We start from the raw sequence: 20,900 nt of genomic DNA, 5'->3' as shown, positions 1-20,900 counted from the left end.
CATCTGGGATGTTGTTGCAAGACAACAAATTTTGTGACATATTCGTGACAATAAATTCTGATTCTGATTGTGTTGGGGCCTCTTTGTGACAATGCAAGATGCCTCAGGGAGATGGTGGGAGAGAGATGGAGATGTATCAACTTCTCACTCCCACTTTGACCTTTCTGTCTGTGGTCTCTTGACCCGTGACAGCAACATTGGAAATCATATGACTGCAGCAGTAGATAAACAGTGATTCGCCACTAACAGGAACCATTAGACTTTGGTTTCCATCACCAAGATGCCTCTGAGAAAGTTGGCTATTCGTTGCATTGACCTCTGTGTGTCTAGTGCCACTGTTGCCAATTACATCACATTTCAAAAGGTGTAGATCTCAAAGGAATAATTAAGAAGTCAAATATAATTACACAAAAGTCTGAAAATGATTAATGTTTCATCCTATTAACTAGTGCAGCTAACCCTTCTATAAAACTGACACATCACATTCATACTTCCTCCCCAATACGTTTTGTGGGAATGTTTCACTGAAGAACCCAGGTTGCCCAGGTATCTGAGCTGGGATTCGAGTTGGTGCTGAAGGCAAGAAGGGACCCGAAGGGCTTCAGGCGCTGAAGGCTTCCTTGTCTAGAACTCAAGTTGGCAAAGGATCGAACAAGAGTCTGTGCAACTGCAGAGGACGTGGGAGCACCGGAGGCAAATTCTTAGTGACTCTGAAGGGACTCTGTTTTGTTTCTCTTTCTCTCGTACTGTAAAGGGCATTGGGCGATACTACTGGTGACTCTGTCTTCAAAGGCAAAAGTTAAAGTATAGCATGTATGTTACAATGTATTATTGCGTGACAATAAAAAGAATGTGACCTATTGAATTCACTCAGATACAGTCACTCAAGGGATGTGTTTGGCAAAGCTTTCTAATTCATTAGGAGGATTCATCTGTATTGTGAAAGTCCCACAGCATCATTGATTCCTCTTTTTCCTATTGAGACCAGTGGTTCAGCCAATTAATTGGAAGTAGTTATGGCATGGTGACAAGCTCTTTCAGCCCACGAGTCTGTGGCGCCCAATTAGTCCCAATTAACCTACAACCCCCCGTATATTTCAAACGGTGGGAGAAAACCAAAGCCCCCCCGGGAAAACTCCACACAGACATGGGGAGAATGCTCAAATCTTTAGCAAGCAAAGACAATTTACTTGAGAAAGGAGTCCATTTAAAGAGCAGAAGAAACAAAATGTATGGCAGAAATTATGGCGACTTCTTCTAATAAAAGCAAAATAGTTTATCTTCAAGAAGTGCAATAAATGGAGGATAGTTAATGTACATAAAATCTGTTTGTGTCCCTTCTGTTTGTTGGGTGAATGACCCAACCATTTCTAACCTGTATGCAGCTTTCTGGAAGAACATAGTCATATTTGCTGCAGACTCAATTTAACACTGTATCTGAGTGAATTCAATAGGTCAGCTTAGATTTCAGGCTTAGAATGGAGATTGCACTCCACCATTCAGAGATCAGGGTGCTACAGCAAGCCCTGTAGGCATGTGACCTTTGAAAATCTTGTGTTTTTCTGACTTGTCATAAATAAATTCAGTCCTCAACTTTTACTGAGCACGGGCTGGTCCTCATAGCAAACTGGTGCTGATTGACCGCCTTGCCAAAGGCCAGATGCTGAGCCAGTGCAGGAAATGGACTTGTGATGAGGCAGAAGGAAGCATTTCTGGGTTGGGATTACTGGGCAGTGGTATTGAGGCAAGGCTTACAGCATTTACTGATGTTACACCCTAGAGCAGATGCCCAGTCCTGTGGCCAACAACACCAGCAGGTAAGCGCCAAACTCTAGGTATTGTGGTCAGCGCTTCATGTTCTGCTCCTCCACAGGGATGGGACCCTGTCATCTTTTCCTGCACACCCCCCCTGGAATGGATGACCTAACTTCTTGCATTTAGAAACCCACAGGAAATGCTGCACTTTGCTGTGTGACTCATGGTAAAACTTTAAGTTTAGATTCAACCATAATTACTACCTTCATGGACCTAAAGGTACCTTCCCTCAGATATGTTTTATTACACTTCTGTGCTTAATCAACTAATTTTAAGACATTAGTGTGTTTGATTATGATATTTCAGCTTCTAACTGAAGTTCTTCTAAATGTCTCAATCTTAACTTCACACTATTTAAAGTGTTTGTAATGCAAAATGTACTTCTTTGGTCTTGCTAGCTATTCCCAAAAATTCTTCAATATTATTGGCTACTCAGCCTGCCTGGTGACATCAGTGAATGCCACAGATCCTTTGGAGTACAAGGCTGATGCTCGGAAAGTTGGTATCTATGTTATGGCTGCAGGTGTGTGGGCTGGTTCCACAGAGAGCTTTGCAAGAGCATGAAATCTAGGCCATTGTTTCTACAGAGCAATGAACAATAGCCATCACCCTCAGCACTAAAGGTAGAAATAACGTCTCAGAATTCATCAACGGTGCTGAGATGGAGTCAGTAGACAGCTTTAAGTTGGGAGGAATAAACATCTCCAGTGTGCTGTCCTGGACAATGCCCTGGTCAAGTAAGTGCACAGGGCCTTCTCTTCCTCAGAAGCCTGAGGAAATCTGGTATGATCCCAGCACCCCTCAATAACATGAACAAATTATATCTAGCTCCTCTTTGAGTGTCCCCAGCAATCCAGACTCCAAATCACAGATCTACCTTCAATGACCCTCTCCACCCAAGCCATACCCTCTCCTCACTGCTACCAGCAGGAAGGAGGTATAGGAACTTGAAGATGAACACCCAAAAGTACAAAAACAGCTTCTTCCCCATCATCATCAGACTTGTGAATGGACAATGAACCACAGGTACTACCTCACTTTTTTCTCTTCTTTTTGCACTAATTTATTTATTTTTTAAAATGTAATTTATAGCAATTTTGAACATTAATGCTGCCACAAAACAATGAATTTCATGGCATGTTCATGATAATAAATTCTGATTCTGATTCCAGGAGGCATCCTGTCACAGCACATCAATGCATGGTATGGAAACTGTTCTGTACAAGATTGCAAAAAACTGTAAAAGGTTGTGAACATGGCTCAGACCATCACACAAGCTCCCCCACCAATCCCTCCATCAACTCCATCCATAACTCCTGCTGCCTTGGAAAAGCAGCCAATGCATTAAAAGACTTATCCTACCCCGGCCACACTCTCTTCATCCCCTTCTCAAAGATTCACAAATATGAGATCACTCCCAACCAGATTCAAGAACAGTCGCTTTCTTGCCGTTATCGAGTGCCTAAACGAACCACAAAATAATAACATTTTGTTTCCTTTGCTGCATAGCAACTGATCTTTCTCTGTAATTCCACACTTTTGTGTTTTGCCTTTTTTTCATGAGGTATCTATAGGCCTGCTCATAAAATGTCTATCACTGCATTTTGAACTTGAAATCCAGAATTTGATAATCCTTACTCAAACTGAGTTCAAATCACCAACAAATTGCTGCTCCCTCCACCTCTCCATTTCATCCATCTGTCTAGCTATGTTCTTTTTACGATTCAAACCAGAGTTATAAACAAAGTTAATTTGCAGTCGGCCATCTCTATGTACAAATATTGTATTTCAGTTAGCCCTGCAGCTGTACGCTCCAAGAGTAACATCCTAAGGAAACTAAGTTGGAATAAGAAGCAGTATGATTTTTTGTCATCTGAAAATATGCAAGAGAAGGAATTACACCAAGTTCACTTAACTCCTTTCTTGTTCCTGAATTAATTACCATTCAGGAGTTCAGTGTGGAATTTATTACACATCCCCAAGGAGCCTCATAACATACTAATGTCTCTTGGTATTTGGCTGTTACCTTCATTTCCCCTTGACATGTGGTAATAATTCTACATTCAACACCTGAACACAGTTTTTACCACATGCACAGTACAAAGTGTAGCTTTCTATAATTATTTTGGGTTTGTACATATACAAGGGGGAAATTTGTCATTGATGAAAAAGATGGACAAGAAATGTATGTCTCCAACATCTGGCATGGTCATGTCACGATTCAAATGTAAATATAGTTATTGAAACAATATTGTCTCATGTTGAAGCAAAGAAACCTATCAGAGCAAGTTCAGAATGTTGTCACAGATGCTGGGTACAAAACTATTAGTCTTTATTATGAATTGTTTGAGAGAAATCGGAGTCTAAAGCAGATCCTCAATGGTTCAAAGGGGTTTAGAAATGCAAAAGTAAGCTCTGGTCATCTCTGAAATGAATAACATATTAAGTTTTTACTTATGACTGACATTTAAATGTCATGTCTGATGTTTGAATGGAAGTGGAGATAATAGAGAAAAGCTCACACAGCTCTAGGTGGGTAGCAGTCGACTGGAAAAGCACAAATCGACTCCTGTTCAAAGAAGGAAGGGAGACAAAAAGCAGGAAACTTATGAAAGAAACTTAACATCTGTTGTTGTCAAGATGTTAGAAACCTATAATCAAAGAAGGGAAAATTAGTCATTTGAAAAAGGTTAATTCAATCAAACTAAGTCAACATAGTTTAATGGAAGGAAATTCATGTTTGACAATAGTAAAGACACAGAAATGCTGGAGGAACTCAGCAGGTCTCGAAGCATCCATAGGAGGTAAAGATATGTAACCAGTGTAATGGGCCTACACCATTTGTCAAGGTAACGAAGGGCTCAGACCCGAAGCAATGGGCGGTTTATATAACTTTTCTTCCAACAAACAGTGCGAGACCTGGTGAGTGCTTCCAGCATTTCTGTGTCTTTTCTACAATCACAGCATCTGCAGACTTTAGTGCTTTACTCCTCATGTTTGCTAAATACTCGGGAGTTCTTCAAGTATATAACTGCAGCTGTAATCAATTTAGATTTTCAAAAGACATTTGATAAGGTGCTGCATTAAGGCAAGATAAAGGTCCACAGCACAGAGGAAGTGCATTATCATGGACTGAAAGCTGATAATTATTACACAGAAAAAAAATGGCAAAAAATGTTGGGGTCGAGTCAATATTTTCTTTGTTCCAGCCTTGGGTGTAATTGATGAGGTGTCCCAAGGTGAAGTCCTTGACCCTTGAGTATCAATGATGGCAGAGGCAGTGTATGAAGTATCCAAGCATGCCAATGGCCTGGGAACATATAGGAGAGAAGGTGTGCATAGGCTATCTAGACCCTGCATCAGGATAGAGGTATTTTGAGTGAGTGGCAAAAAGTTGGCAACCAGAGATTAATGATGGAAAGTGTAAGTTCATGCACTTTATATCAAAAGGCAGACGAACCAGGGAGGGATTGCAAATGAGTGGATTAAAGAGAGATCTAGATGTCCTTCAGCATAAAAAATGTTAGCAGGCTTATCTACCAAAAGTTATACAGGTATGTCCTTCATTTCAAGAGCTTGCAGAGGAACAGCATGTTGGTGAGACCACACCTGCAGTATATGCACAGTTTAGAAATCTAAAATCTAAGAAAGGATCTACTGGCATAGGAGGCAGAGAAAAGTGGATTCACCAGCCTAATTAGATCTGTATTCTTTGGAGTTTAAGGATAAAGAGAGATCTTATTGAAACATATAAGATATAAGATCCTGAGGGGACATGATAGGGTAGGCGTTCAGCTGTTTCTGAGAGAGAGAGGGTTTCAAATGAGGGTTCATGGCCACAGAAGGAAATCATTTTGAACAGAAATGCATGGGAATTTCTTCTCACAGAACGTAGTGAATCTCTCGATTTCTCCAGCCTGGAAAGGTATGGAGTCTGGATTGCTGGGGACACTCAAAGAGGAGCTAGATATAAACCTCAGGGTATTGAAGGAAAAGGAATCAGCAGACAAGGAAGTAAAAACACAATGCTGGAGAAACTCAGCAGGACAAATATACCTTAATGAAGGGCTCAAGCCCAGAACGTTGGTTGTGTACCTTTATTTTTGCTATAAAAAGTACACTGTTTGACCTGCTGAGTTTCTCCAGCATTGTGTTTTTACTTCAACCTGGAGAAATCGAGAGATTCACTACGTTCTGTGAGAAGAAATTACCATGCATTTCTGTTCAAAATGATTTCCTTCTGTGGCCATGAACCCTCATTTGAAACCCTCTCTCTCTCAGAAACAGCTGAACGCCTACCCTATCATGTCCCCTCAGGATCTTATATCTTATATGTTTCAATAAGATCTCTCTTCATCCTTAAACTCCAAAGAATACAGACTTTCGTGTTTTACTTCACGAGGAAGTAAGGCCTGAGGCAGACCAGCCATGAGCATATTGAATGTCAGAAGCCTGGGGAGTTATTCCAGTTCTTATCATCTTGTGACCTTACATTCATTGTCAGTAGGCATTTTAAGGTCCAGGTAATGCACTGCTACTTTGTATGATGTAGGCTTTACTGTAAAAATTGCCCTTTATTTACAACGTAAATGTGAAAACATTGGCTTTGATTTGATGGATTTGATTCGGCAACATTCTTTCTCCGTGCCGGTTCTTTCACTTATTCCCATCGTCAACATGCTCAACCATAAGGGCTTGAATTTTCAACATGCATAACCAATTCCATCCCTTACCTCTCATCAATATTCCAACCATTTGGCAACGGCGCTGGGAACAGGTGCAGCACATTATAAAGGGTTGGTGAAAATTTTAATGGCTGGAAAATATTCATATGACAGGATCCTCAAAGCTGAGATAGCACACTCTTTTATATTTCTCATTGAAGGAGTTCACTAGGCCATCAAATCTCTGCCCACTTTGAGAGAATCCCATCAATTCCTCTTGTTTTCCCCCAAACCTATTCCCTCTCACATGTCTGTCAACTCCCCTTACTTCTCTCACCCCCAGCACATTCAGTTACTAATCAACCTATATGCCTTTGGGGTGCAGGAGGAAACTGGAGCTCCTGGAGAAAAGCTACACAGTCATAGGGAGAACATGCAAACACCACACAGAGAGCCAGCTTAAAAATAAATCTAAGGAATAAATAGCCACTGGCAATAGTTAAGCCTCAAGTTGGTGATGCATGTGAAATGTAGCAGCATTAATAAAAGTTGGTGAGCATCTTTGAAGCACCTTGTTAAATTAATGATTGTAATTTGTTGCTTCCTTTTGTTTAGAATTATATTTCTGACTAAAATATATGTCTGGAGTTCTTAAAGCATCCATTCCCTCTCCTCGCACTAAATCAATAGTTCTCAACCTTTTTCTTTTCCACTCACATAGCACCTTAAGAAATCACTTACTAACCACAGAGCACCTATAGCATCCTATGTCGTAGGTGCTCTGTGCTTTGTAAGGGATTACTTAAGGTGCTATGCAAGTGGGGAAAAAAGTTGAGAAGCACTCACCAAACCTATGGCTCCATCAGAACAACAGGTGAACTGCAAGGTTTCCATTGCATTGAAACATAAGAAGGTGTTATGGGATGGCAGCAAATGAAATGGCAGCTTGTGGATTCACTCGCAACTCACAAGAGGGTCCTTTCACTTTAACTGAATGGCCGCTGACCAATCATCAGCACTGGGGATGAGGAGTGGGGCAGCAGAGAGGTGACACCAGTAGAACTGTCCTCTCCCTGCCCCAGGTATCCCAGTTCAATTCTGGCCTCCAGGACTGTCTGCGTGGAATCTGCATGATCTTCATGTTAATGTGTGGATTCCCTCCTCAGCTGGTTAATTGGTGGAATTGTCCCACATGGTGGGATCTGGAGGAGGGTGGTGATGGGAATAAAACGGGTTAGTATAGGATGGGATGCTTGATGATCAGTGCAAACTGACGGTCTGTTTTCATGCTCTTATCTTCTCTGGCTCCTTGACTCTGTTTCAGGTGTCTGGCCTCAGAGCAGTGAGCTTCTTACATGGTTCCCATTTGTAGATATCATGTTGGCTCTGGGAAGTCTCCGCATTTCTGCACCTTCCACCAGAAGTCAGCATAGGGAGACAGCAAAGTTTACCAGAAGGCAAGGCAAAAAATTGTTAAGACCTGAAGGTAAACTGAAGTACAAAAACATCTTGTATTGTTGGGGAGGCAAGAGCTGTTGTCCCGGTTGGAGATTATGGGGTACTTGTGAAACTTCAAATCACAGTTATTGCTGATTGGAATTGGGGCTTTGACGGTTGACAAAGATAGGAGATTTATTGCTGTCTTAAGTGGAGTCATATTACTCAGTATTGTCTCCGGGAATGTTAACTCTCTACTGCTTCGTGAGGTCAGCAGAACACCGTGTTGACCTCTTCGCTGTTATTGCACAATCCAGACAGATTGAATCATACAAGCGTCTCGACAGCGGGGCATACTGGGGGGAGTGGCCACAGATAGCTGTTGGTTTAAGTTCCCATTTTCCAAAATATTCTGGGTAGAAATTCTATTAGCATTTTGCCACACCTGGGATCATTCCACCCTCCCCTCCCTTTTTAACCCCCTCCCCCCCCCTTCACTCTCTGAACTGCTCCAATATCATCCGGTAAATGTATCATCAAAAGAAAATCTGCTGATACAACAGATGCCTCTGGCAAAAGCCACATGAAAAGGTTTTTAAATTACCCCAGGGCTCCGGGAATGCTGGCAATGTCGAATTAGATTTTAATAAACGATTGGTATTCTGAAATGCCTGGTGTTAATTACTTCCCCAGATTTTCACCGGTTTGAAACACGCACTGAAGTCATCTGTGGAGTCTATCATGCGGAATGCAAACAGCTCAGCTAACTTCCTGCTCCATATAAAATCCATGTGCTATCCAAAAACTCTGATGGGGTCTGTAGCTCATACAAAGAAGGAAAGCGCGTCGTCAGTGGGAGACTTGCAAAGAACTTAGTTAGTCCTCTTTTCGAGTGGTATCTCTCCCTGGGTGACATTAGCGCATTCTCTAGGTGTAGTTTTACATTCTGATGGGACCCCACCTCTAGCCAGCAAGACAATCTGAATTTCTGAAGTGTGGGTGGCATGGGCGCCTCAAGATTCAGGTGTGAGGGCAGGTGGTTATGCAGGCTGTGCAAATTGTGTTAAAAAAGGAATAGAAGGTTTAAAGGAATTCCAGGCTGATATTTTATAAATTACTGACTGAAGGTCTGTGGGTAATTGAGAAAGCGACAGAAGGTAGGATGGAAAGCCCTTGGGAAGTTTTCACAGGTGAGTACTAGGTGGAGGGAGAAACAGGTCCATGACCCTTCCTAATACCAATCTTAAGGAAATATGGTTCTGGAGATGTGCACATGATAACTCATGTCCCTCCAAAAATCTGGCAAGTTTATATCATTGTGTAAAACAGGAAAGTCTGCAGACAATGTGATTGTAGACCAATACCCAAAAGTGCTGGAGAAACTCATCAGATCACGCAGCATTTATAGGAAGTAAAGGGTTAGGGCCAGTGCCCTTTGTCAAGATATGAGCAAAAAGCAGGCAGGTGCCTGAATGAAAAGAGGAGGGAGGAAGGGGCAAGGGGAGGTCATCAGTGGAGATAGGTGGGAGAGCTGGAGGAAAAAAGAGAGATGATAGAGGGAGGACGGTAGCTTCTGAATGGAGAGGCAAGGGAAATGGGTAGGGAGCCAGAGGAATAGGGAAAGTGAGTGACTTTGAGGAGGGGTTCAATAGAAACTGCAGAAGACAATATTAATGCCGTCTTGTTGGAGAGTCCACAGACGGCATACGAGGTGCTGTTCTTCCAATATGCTGCTGAATGCTGCTAGGCAATGCATGAGACACGTCAGGGTGGGAATGGTGTGTGGAATTAAAATGGGTGGGTAACTGGGAGGTTCCTGTTATTGCTTTGGACAGAGCAAAGGTGCTCAATGAAATGATCTCCCAGTCTGCATTCAGTCTCTTCAAAGTAAAGGAGCTCACAATGGGAGCACCGGACGCAGTAGACGACCCCTGCAAATTCACGTGAAGTGCGGCTTCACTTGGAAGGACTGTTTTGGGCCTCGAATAGTGGTGAGGGAGGAGGTGTGAGCGTTTCTTAACATTACAGGGCTAGATACTGAGGAGGTGATTAGTGGGAATGGGGGGGAAATGGATAAGGGAGTACCGGAGGGAGAGATCCCTACGGAAAGTGGAGAGGGGAAGAAAGGGGAAGATGTACCCAGTGGTGGGATCACACAGGTGGCAGCAATTGTGGAGGATGATATGTTGGGTACGGAGACTGTTGCGTTTTGGTGCGGAGTGGGCCAGGGCAAATGTGTGGGTAATGGTCAGGTTGATGATAGTGGGGGGAAGCCACGCTTTTTGAAGGAAGTCATCTCGGATGTTCTGGGATGGAATGCCTCATCCTGGGACCAGATGCAAAGGAGGTGAAGGAATTGAAAGAAAGGAATAGATTCCTTAGAGGAGACAGGATGTGTAGTCAAGGTAACTGTGGGAGTTAGTAGTTTGTAGAAAACATCTGTGGAGGGTTTGTCTGTCAAGATGGAGTCAGAGAGAGATTGAGAAAGAGAAGAGTGTTGCCAGAGATGGACCAAATTAATTTGATATCGGGTTGAAAGTTGGTAGCAAAGTGGATAAAGTTAATGGGTTTATCATGGGTGCAAGAGGCTGTACCAATACAGTCATCAATGTAGCAGAGGAAGAGTGGAAGTAAAAATACAATGTTAGAGAAACTCACCAGGTCAAACAGTGTCTTTTATATAGCAAAGGTAAAAATACATAACTGACATTTCAGGCTTGAGCTCTTCATCAAAGTATGGGAAGTTGAGGAGTCTTGCCTGTGTAGGCTTGTAGCATGGATTACTCTGTAAAGCCAACGAAAAGGCAGGCATACCTGGGACCCTTGCAGATACCCATAGCTATTCCTTTGGCTTGGAGAAGGTGGGATGGCAAGGTTATTGAAGATGAGAACAAGTTTTGCCAGTGGGAGGAGGGTGCTGGTGGAAGGGGACTGGTTGGGTCTGTGGTTGAGAAAGAAATGAAGGGCTTTGAGATCTTCAGTATGGGGGATGGAGGTGTACTGAGATTGGATATCTATAGTGTTTGAGTCCAGGGAACAGGAGGTTGTTGAATTGATGCGGTGCATGTGAGGTGTCACGGATGTAGGCAGGCAGGGATTGGGCCAGGGGGACAAAATGGAGTCCAAGAAAGATGAAACCAGTTTGGTGGGGCAGGAAAGAATAAGTCTACCTGAACAATTGAGTTTGTGGACCTTGAGTAGGAGCTAAAACTGGGTAGTGCAGGGTTGGGAAACAATAAGGTTAGAAGCTGTGGCAGGGAGATAACCGGAAGTGATGAGGTCCCTGATGGTGGTGACCTGATGTTTCTTTGTGGATCCTGTTGAAGGAGTAAATAGAAAGAGGTGTCTGACAGCTGTCATCTGGCCTTAGTAGAGGTAGAGGTCAATGTGCCAGACCACAAAAGCAACACCCTTGTTAGTGGGTTTGATCGTGAGGTTGGGGTTGGTTTGGTGAGAGTGGAGGGCAGTTCCGAGGGCATGAGATTGAAATAAGTGAGGGGAGTGGTAAAGTTAAGATGTTTGATGTCTTGGCGCCAGTTGGAGATTCTTATCTTACTTACTCCTGGATTATTCTCTGGGATGAGGAATCTGAGGAAATCCACAGCACCATCCACCAAAAAATGGTGTATGAGCAAAAGTGGGTGATTTCTGCTGAGTTCTTCCGAAGCAGATGAACAGAAACACTGCTGGCCATTTTGCACATTTTTTGATGACTTTATTGCCAATTTGGGAAAAATTCAAGGTCAGGATTTCTACCTTGAACCACAGTTTAACAAAGAGCAAATCAAAAGATGCCATTGAGGAGCCAATGAAAGCATATGGACATTTCAACCTTGTCAGAACATCGTTCATGCTTCAAGTTTATTGTCAAATGTATCGAAAATGCAGTAAGATGGTTGTTTTGAGAGCAGACCAGTTAGAATCTTGTACCTAAGACATAGTGCAAAAGTGCTGAGTTACAGAAAATGATTTGGAGTAAAGAAAACATAATTTCACTATTTTAGGACTTACTTATTCAAGAGTCTGAAAGCAGCAGGAAAGAAACTGTCCTTGAATCGGGTGGTGTGAGATTTCACACTTGTGTATCTTCTTCCTGTCAAGAAGGGGGAGGGGGTGTTTTGAAAAGAATGTGGCTGGATGACAATTGCTTCACCCCACTTGTCCTAGCTATCAGGAAGAAGATTCATGAGTCGAGATCACACACCACCCAATTCGAGGTCTGTTTCTTTCCCACTGTTATCAGACTCCTGAACGAACCCCAAAGTAGTAAACTAGTTGCCTTTGCTCTGTACCAACTGATCTCTCTTTGTAACTCTGCACTTTGCTACTTGTTGTACTAAGTATGAGATGCCAACTAGTCTCCTCACAAAACAACATTTCTCACTGCATTTTGATAGATTTGACAGTAAATTTGAATGTGAACTTTCCTCAAAAGTTCCAGCAGTTCCATGTGAAATTCTGGATTTTATCTTCATCCTGCCACTATTTACAAATTCACGAATGCCAGGAAATATGCCAGATCATAAGCCAGATCACAAACAATGACAAGATGAAATATTGAAGGGAGATAAGAGGGACTAGTGTCTTGGTGTCCAGACAACAATTTCTCCCCAAGGAGCTGGTCATAGACATCTGGAAGATGGGTAGACTTCATTCTCTGGTACGCAAGAGTGGTGTTGAGGTGGAGATAGTAAACAGCTTTAAGTTTTTAGGTGTCATTATCTCCAACAACCTGTCATGTTCCAACAGCACTGATGCAAAATACACTGATACCTCAAAGCCTGAGAAGATTAGGCATGTTCCATCAGCAATGTCAACAGGTGCACTGTTGAAAGTATCCTATCAGGATGCATCACTCCATGGTACAGGAACTCCTCAGCCTATGACCGCAAGTAACTGCAGAGAGTTGTGACCATCACACAATCCCCACCCTCCATCAATATTTCCTGCTGCCTCAAAAAAGTGGACAATATACTGCGGGATTCATTCCACCCCACACTCTCTTCTCCCTTCTCCAGTAGGGGAGAAGATTCAGGAATGTCAAAACAATGGATACAAGGACAGTTTCTTTCCCACTGCTATCAGAGCCTTTGCTCTATCCTATCTGAAGTCTCTCTGTAACTGCACTATGTACTATGTTTTATTTGCTACACTGTGTGTGGGTTGACTTGGCTGGGTAGCTCTTAAAATTAACCTTTTCATTGTACATTGTCAAAGGCCTTATGAAAGCCCATGGAGAAACATTCACTAATATAGCTTCACAAATTTCATGGTTACCTCCTCGAAAAACTTTATAAGAACTGGTGACCTACCAATCACGAATTCATGTTGACTAGCTCTGATCCCTCTCTACCCAAGTACTCGTTTATCAGATCTTTTAGAATACCTTCAAATAACCTAACCACATGAACATCAACATGAACATGGAATCTCCATGCATGCGTGAGAGACAGCTCTGAATCCTCGCAGATGTGGCCTGAGATGAGCTCAACATGGATGAACTTTCGGCAGATTCCCAGTTGTAACACTGGGGTGTCTGCCCACTGGAGCGATTCCCAGCTTAAATCTGGTCCAAGTCAAGCAGCTCCACTTAATTCAATGGGGAGTAATGGCTGTGAAGGAGACAGGTCACATCATTTAAATTTTTTTCTCTATCTTAATCAATACATTTAAATACCCTCTTGCTATCCAGTGTTACCTTTTGTTTTCAAAACTTAAATATATTTATTAAAAGTAGTGAGGATGCCAGAGTATTGTCAGATCCAGTGTATTCTGTTCAAAGCCTCATTAAAGTTGTGCTACCAATACATGGGGATCCTAGCCATCAGTGAGTTTCATGCCTAAGTCTTTACTCTGATTTTCATATGAAACAGAGATAAGATTGGACTCAGTGTGCGTGGAAAATTTCAGGTTTCAGATTTATTGTCAGAATACATACATGACATACAATCCTGAGATTCTTTTTCCTGTGGATGAAGCAGAATTACCACTTATTGGTAGTGCAAAAAATAACTGTACACAATATACACAGGTAAACAAAGAAAGAAAATAAACTGACTGAGCAATACAGAGAGAGAAAAATAAAGAAATAAAGTGAAAATGAGTTCTTAAATGAGTCCCTGATTGAGTTTGTTGTTGAGGAATCTGATGGTGGAGGGGCAGCAGCTGTTCCTGAACATGGAGATGCGAGTCTTGTGGCACCTATTCCTCTTTCCTGATGGTAGCAGCTGGATGGAGCGTGTGCTGGGTGGTGTAGGCCTTTGATGATTGCTGCTGCTCTCTGATGGCAGTGTTCCCCGTAGATGCTCTTGATAGTGGGAAGTGTTTTAGTGCTAATGTCCAGGGCTGTGTTGACTCCCTTTTGGCGGACTTTTCACTCAGGGGTATTTGTGTCCCCATACCATACCATAATGTAGCCAGTCAGCATTTTTTCCACCACACCTCTGTAGAAATTTGGTGGAGATACTAATTTGCCAAGATACACAGAGTACTGAGATTTGTACAGTATTTATCACTCCTAATTTAATCTCTAACCAATGACTCTGAAAGTTCTAGGCAGTTGTTGGATTCACATCGATCTCAAACTTGATTTACAGGAGGTCACAGTGGCAGGAGGACAAGAACTTTGTCCCATCATCTTGGGCTTTCTTTGAACTCTGCCACACAGGTTACATTTTGTCTCCTCACTCAGTACCAATTGGTTGTTATTCCAGGGTAGAGGGAATGGAAACATCTATAGATAGATATAGACATTAGAAAAGCACAAGGGGGTTTTATTCACTCCAATCTTTTTTTAATTTTAAAATAATATTTAGAAATACAGTCCATTTTGGTCCACAAGTCTGTGCCGCCCAATTTACACCCAATTAACCTTCACCCCGCAGACACAGGGAGAACATTCAAACTCCTTGCATGGGATTCAAACCCCAATCCCAATCGTTGGCGCTGTAAAGGATTTGTGATAACTGCTTTTTTTTTCCTTCTACAGTACATCAGAAATTCTTTAGTTAAATGGGATTTAAGTGCAGAAGTGCATCACAAGCAATAGGACAGCAGACAAAGAGTTGTTGGAGGAACTCAGCAGGTCAGACAGAGGCTGCGGGCAGTAGTGATCAATCAACGTTTCGAGCTGGAATGCATTTCTACCCATGGATGCTGTCTGACCTGCGGAGTTCCTCCAGTAACACTGTCTGCTCGAGATTTCAGCATCTGCAGCTTTTGAGTTTCTCAAGCAATAGGACAGCCCCACTGATTGCTGCAGGATCCCTAGTCTACATTTGTACAGTACCAGCTGGGATCCAGTTAATATCTCAGTGCCAAATATTGTTCAAAGAATATTTCCTCACAGCGATTTAAACTCTTCACCTGTTCTAGCAGACTGTACCTCTGTTGTTATTACAGACTCTTCTCATGTCAAGTGCAGCTTATCCCGAAAGGCCTTTTATTTTGTTTTATTTGCATCCACTTTATTGTTATGTCTCTGCTTTGAATTAAAGTTAACGAGCAAAAAAAAAATCTTAAAGCAGCTGACGGCTACTTCACTCCGGCAAGCATTTCTGCTGCTAATGCAGTATAAAGGTGTGAGATCATCCCACTGAGTCTGTCAACATAGACCAAAGAATATTTGAGGGTTGTGCTTCTTTTCAATAGATCCCACTCATTACAACAGTATATCTGGGAGGAGGAAACTTGGATAAGGCTATATTCAATGATCTCACAGCAAGCAGTGGTTATCCATGTCAAAGTTCAAAGTACAAATTTATTGTCAGAGTACATACATGACATTACAAGCAAACCTGAGCTTCTTTTTCCTGAAGGCCAGGCAGAATTTCTAATACCAGTAACTTTAAACTGTAAGAAAATGTAAACAAACTGACTATGCAAGTCCAGAAATATAAATATTCAGTACTCCTCATGGTGGCTATCCCTCTTAGTCGATAATGAGCAAAGCACAAGTCCTTAAATTAGTTTCTGATTGAGTTTATTGTTCAGGAGTCTGATGGTTGAGGGGCATCAACTATTCCTGAACCTAGAGGCATAAGTCTTGTGGCACCTATACCTCCTTCCTAATGGCAGTAGCGAGAAAGAGAGCATGCCCTGGGTGGTGTGGATCCTTGATGACTGTTGCTGCTCTCCGAGGACAACATTCTATGTATATTCTCTTGATGGTGGGGAGAGTTTTGCCTGTGATGTACTATGTCCACTACATTTTGCAGGACTTTACGCTCAGAGGTATTGGCGCCCCCCCATTCCAGTCTGTAATGCAGCCGGTCAGCACACTTTCTACAATACATCTGGAGAAATTTGCCTGCGTTTCTGATGTCATACTAAACCTCCACAAACTCCTGAAGAAGTAGAGGTGCTGATGTCCTTTCTTCACAATGGCATTAATATTTGAAAACAGGCTTGGGTCTAACCATAGGAAAGAGAGAAAGCAAGAAAAGAATGAGTAACTTGGGGATAGTAGACCAAGTAACCCACCCCGATAGTTAATGTAGGTCAACAGACATTTATTAAATTCAGGCCATTATGGGATTGGCAAAACAGAACAGGTAGAAGATGCACACGTTCCATGAACCTGTAACCTCATGCTATTTTACCAGCGGCTTTATCCACAAGGCCAGTGTGGATCGTGATCCAGTGAATTAATGAGGCCCTTGTGTCTTGACCTGATCCACTGCTGTGTTTCATTATTATTTTGCTAATGAGTTATTGAGTAGATTGTCTGTCTATATAATTGAATTATTTCATCATATATGCAGTTTATAACAATTACATCTTACTTTTAACAATATCAAAGGGAAAACAAACCAAGGCATGTGGACTTCAAACTATGACCAGGAATGCATTGTGTGCGTACATGCATGTATGTCTGAGGCAACTAGCAATAAGTACAAGTGCGCATGGATTCTGTTCATAATACCCGCACAGGTATCACTTTAACCCAATCAGAATTGGGTAAGTTGGTGCTAAAGGATGCAGAATAGTGCAGAAGAATTTTATGTGTGATTTTATCATTTGGCATTGGCGCTAGTATCTCCTAAGGAGATTGAGGAGGGCTAGGTTATCGACCCCAACCTTGATAACAGTTATGAATGTGCTGTCTGGCTGCATCATTGTGTGCTATGGTAGCTGCAAAGCATCAGAATGGAAGTCAATACAGAGGATCATCAAAATGGCTGAGAAGATCACTGGGGTCTCCCTTTCCTCTATCAATGATGTTCACTGGGAGTGTTGCTTTAATAAGGCTCAAACAATTATCGAGGACTCTTTCCATCAGGAGCATTAAAATCAGGTCTGCCAGGTTGGGAACTAGCTTTTTCCCAGGCTGTGTGATTGATGAACAGTATCCTGCAACCAAGAGTATCATTCTAAAATATTTACTTTAAATTATATCTTTATGTATATATGTGTGAATATTATGTGCAGTGTATTGAGTGCTCATGTGTGCACCATGGTGCAGAGAAACACTATTTCATCTGGTTGTTTTTGTATAGTCAGATGATAAACTTGAATTTGACGTGTAAGTTATTCACTTGGCCAGTGTGGATTAAGTGTGAATTGGCCACATTTTACAACAGTATCCATAGTGTTTTGCTCATTTAAAAACATTCCCTGACAATCACATTGGTCATGTCTCCTTTGGGGTCACTGTCTAAGAAAAAGGGGTAAGCCATTGAGGACCAAGACGAGGAGAAGGGAAAATAAATAAATAAATGGATTGAGCTTCTTCATTCAGAGAGTTGAGAACTTGTGCAACCCTGCCAAAGAATGTTGTTGGGGCCAGGTCATTGGATATATTAAAAAGGGAGTTGGATCTGGCCCTTATGGCTGAAGGGATCAAGGAATACAGAGGGAAAACAGGAATAAGCTACTGAGGTCACATGTTCAATCATGATCGTATTGAATTATGGTGCAGGCTTGAAGGGCTGAATGGCCTACTGTGGCACCTATTTTCCATTATTCAATGAACACTGGTTGTGCTCCCTTAAGTCAGTGATACTTATGTAAGTTGGGGTGAGTGCTAAGGTAGTGGACTCGCAGTGTGCCTATAATCTTGGTGCACAGTATCCATGGACACACCAGACCAACAACAGCACCCTGCGTAAAAAAGAAGACACCAGAAGCCAATTAAACAGTAAGACCAAGGGGAATATACCAGTCACTTGACCTCTGGGGCTTAAAGGGATGAATCTCACTCCTCGTTGCAATTTCAGTCTTGCATCATTACTCTGGATTGTGTAACATGACCCACGGGAAATTTTATGGTCGGTCTAATCAGAGAGCTATGGAAAATCTGGCCCCTCATCTCCGTAGCAGTTGAAAATAAAAGCCGGCCAACTGTATCCCATTTTCCAGCACAAGGTCTACAACAGTGAGTCATGGCTTCTCTTGAATACATCTTAAATAAAGTCAGGGTCTCTGCATCTACCTGCTCTACACAAAAGAGCTGGAGAAACTAAATAGGTCATGCAGCATCCACAGGAAGTCAAGGGTAACTTACATTTCGAGCCAGGGTCCTTTGCTGTCTTACCCTATCCCTCTGTTGCCTTTCCTTCAGCTCCCCATCCCCTCTCCTTCCTTCTTCTATTAGAGAACTAGCCTCTCCCCCTATGTCTTCTACCTGGATCAATCAATTACCTCTTACCTGTTAGCCTCATCTGCCTTCTCCTTCCTCCCACCCTCCAATCTTCCTTCCCTCTCCTCCACCATTTTATTCTGGTACCTTTCTGTTTTTACTTATACCTGACGAAGGGCCCAGACCTGAAACGTTGGTTGCCCTTTACGTGCCATGGATGCTGCATGACCTGCTCAGTTTCTCCGCCATGTTTGTGTATTGCAATCGACCCCAGCATCTATAGACTTTCTTGTTTAATTTCTGCATTTACTTCCCCATCAGGCACAGAGTTCTAGACTCCTGAATTTATGAGAATGAAGGAGAACCTATTGAAACATTATGAATTTTGAAAGGCATGGACAAAGTTGTCTTGGGTAAACTTGTACCTCTCACTTTGTTCGTTTTAGATTGGTCACAGTGTTCAAGCTACCGAAAGAAAATAGACACATACACCGAGAGCAGTTCAGTTTATAATCTTATTACTAAATATAAAGCTGAATTCACACTACAACATGCAAGCCCTTCCCAATTATACTTATCAATGCCTGGACTGGTCCCAACTGCCAAAGCGAGGTGACGACTGCACACTTGTAGTAGGTTGTCTGGGTGCCAGTAGCAGCTTCTCCACCTCCCCGGACCGGGACGTCAGTTTGGAATCTTGAAATTCTTCTTCTTGCTGAGAGATGTTGCCACCTCTTGGAGAGTCTCAAACTTCAGCAGTGGGACCATGGCTTATATTACCCAAAAGTTGTTTACTTCAGATCTTATCTCTTTGAACAAATGATTTAATTATCTTCAAGGTCTCCTGACAGTCTGCGACCAACAAAAGACAACTGCATCTCTTGACCTCATGGTGGAAGTTGGATAATGTCTACTGATTCATATGCATCCCTGGGCCCCATAGTAGAATTGAGATATGTCTTCTGATGGAACTGCATCCCTTCTTTCATAAGCTAGTCTAAATCCTCCATTACAAAAGTAGATGTAGAAAGGTTGTTTCCCACAGTGAGAGCGTCTAGGACAGTGGTTTTCAACCTCTTCCCCCCACCTTAATTAATCTCTTACTAACCTCAGAGCACCTTTGGCAGTGGTTCTCAATCTTTTTTTTAAAGGTAGTATATGTGTGGTTAAAATAAAAGGTTGAGAACCACTGATCTAGGACAAGAGGGCACAACTTCACGAATGAAGGATATCCAACTTGAACAGTGATGCAGAGGAATATCTTCAGCCAGAGAATGGTGTACCTGTGAAATTTGTTGCCACAGGTGGCTGTGGAGGCCATGTTTTTGGGTGCACTTAAGACAAAGATAGATAGGTTCTTGATTAGCCAAGGCATTAAAGGTTATGGGGAGAAAGTGAGGCCTAGTGGGAAAATGGATCAGCTCATGATTAAATGCCAGGGCAGACTCGATGGGCTAAATAGCCTATTTCTTCTCTTAGTGGTCTTATTGCTAAACCTTTGCTGATGCAAATGTGTTTTTTGGCAACTTTCCTCAACAAATTCCAATTTTGTTGTTGATACCATCATTGGAAAGTTCAGGTCACAAAGCAACATTGAATGATTAAACCACCATCATAATTTGCAAGTGATGTTCTGTGGATTAAATTTTCATCTGAAAAAAAATGAAATACCTTACTGTCATTCACAGATATATCCCAAATGTTTGATTTTTCAGTCAATAAGCGTTGTGCACACAAGCAGGTTTGTTGTAAGTGACTTCTGCCATTGTCACCAGGCTTACATGTCCCTTTGTGTCCTCATCAGTGTGGCGTTGGTTTGCTGAAAGCATCTCCCCATCAATAAAAATGCAATGGCTGTGAACGCCCATGGCTTTGTTCCTGCTCTTGCAATTTCACTGGGAAACTTCAAGTTCAAATTCGTTATCATTTGACTGCACAGATACAACCAGATGAAAAATCATTACTCCAGACCACAGTGCACACTTATCATACAGGATACATTGGCCGGCTACATCACAGTGTGGTATGGTTGCCGCAGAGCATTGGTCAATCTACAAGAATGGCTGAGAGGATCATTGAGGTCTCCTTCCCCCCATCAATGTGATCAACTGGGATTGTAGTCTGAAGAAAACTCACAGAATCATTGAGGACCCCTATCACCCCCCCCCCCCCCCCCCTCATACAGCATCTTTCAGCTATTCCCAGCAGAAAAGAAAAGAGATGCAAGAGTATCTGAGCCAGAACCACCAGGCTGAGAAACAGCTTCTTCCCACGGGCAATGAGAATGTTGAATAACTGAATGAACTGTTCATACAAACCTTCCGAGACTCTACTATTTATGAAACAATATTTATTTATTTTTATACATGTATATACATACTGCGCATGTAATGTTTGTACATGTG

Source organism: Narcine bancroftii, chromosome 4, assembly GCF_036971445.1.
Source record: "Narcine bancroftii isolate sNarBan1 chromosome 4, sNarBan1.hap1, whole genome shotgun sequence".
Classification (NCBI taxonomy): Eukaryota; Metazoa; Chordata; class Chondrichthyes; order Torpediniformes; family Narcinidae; genus Narcine; species Narcine bancroftii.
Note: the sequence above shows the minus strand (reverse complement) of the source record.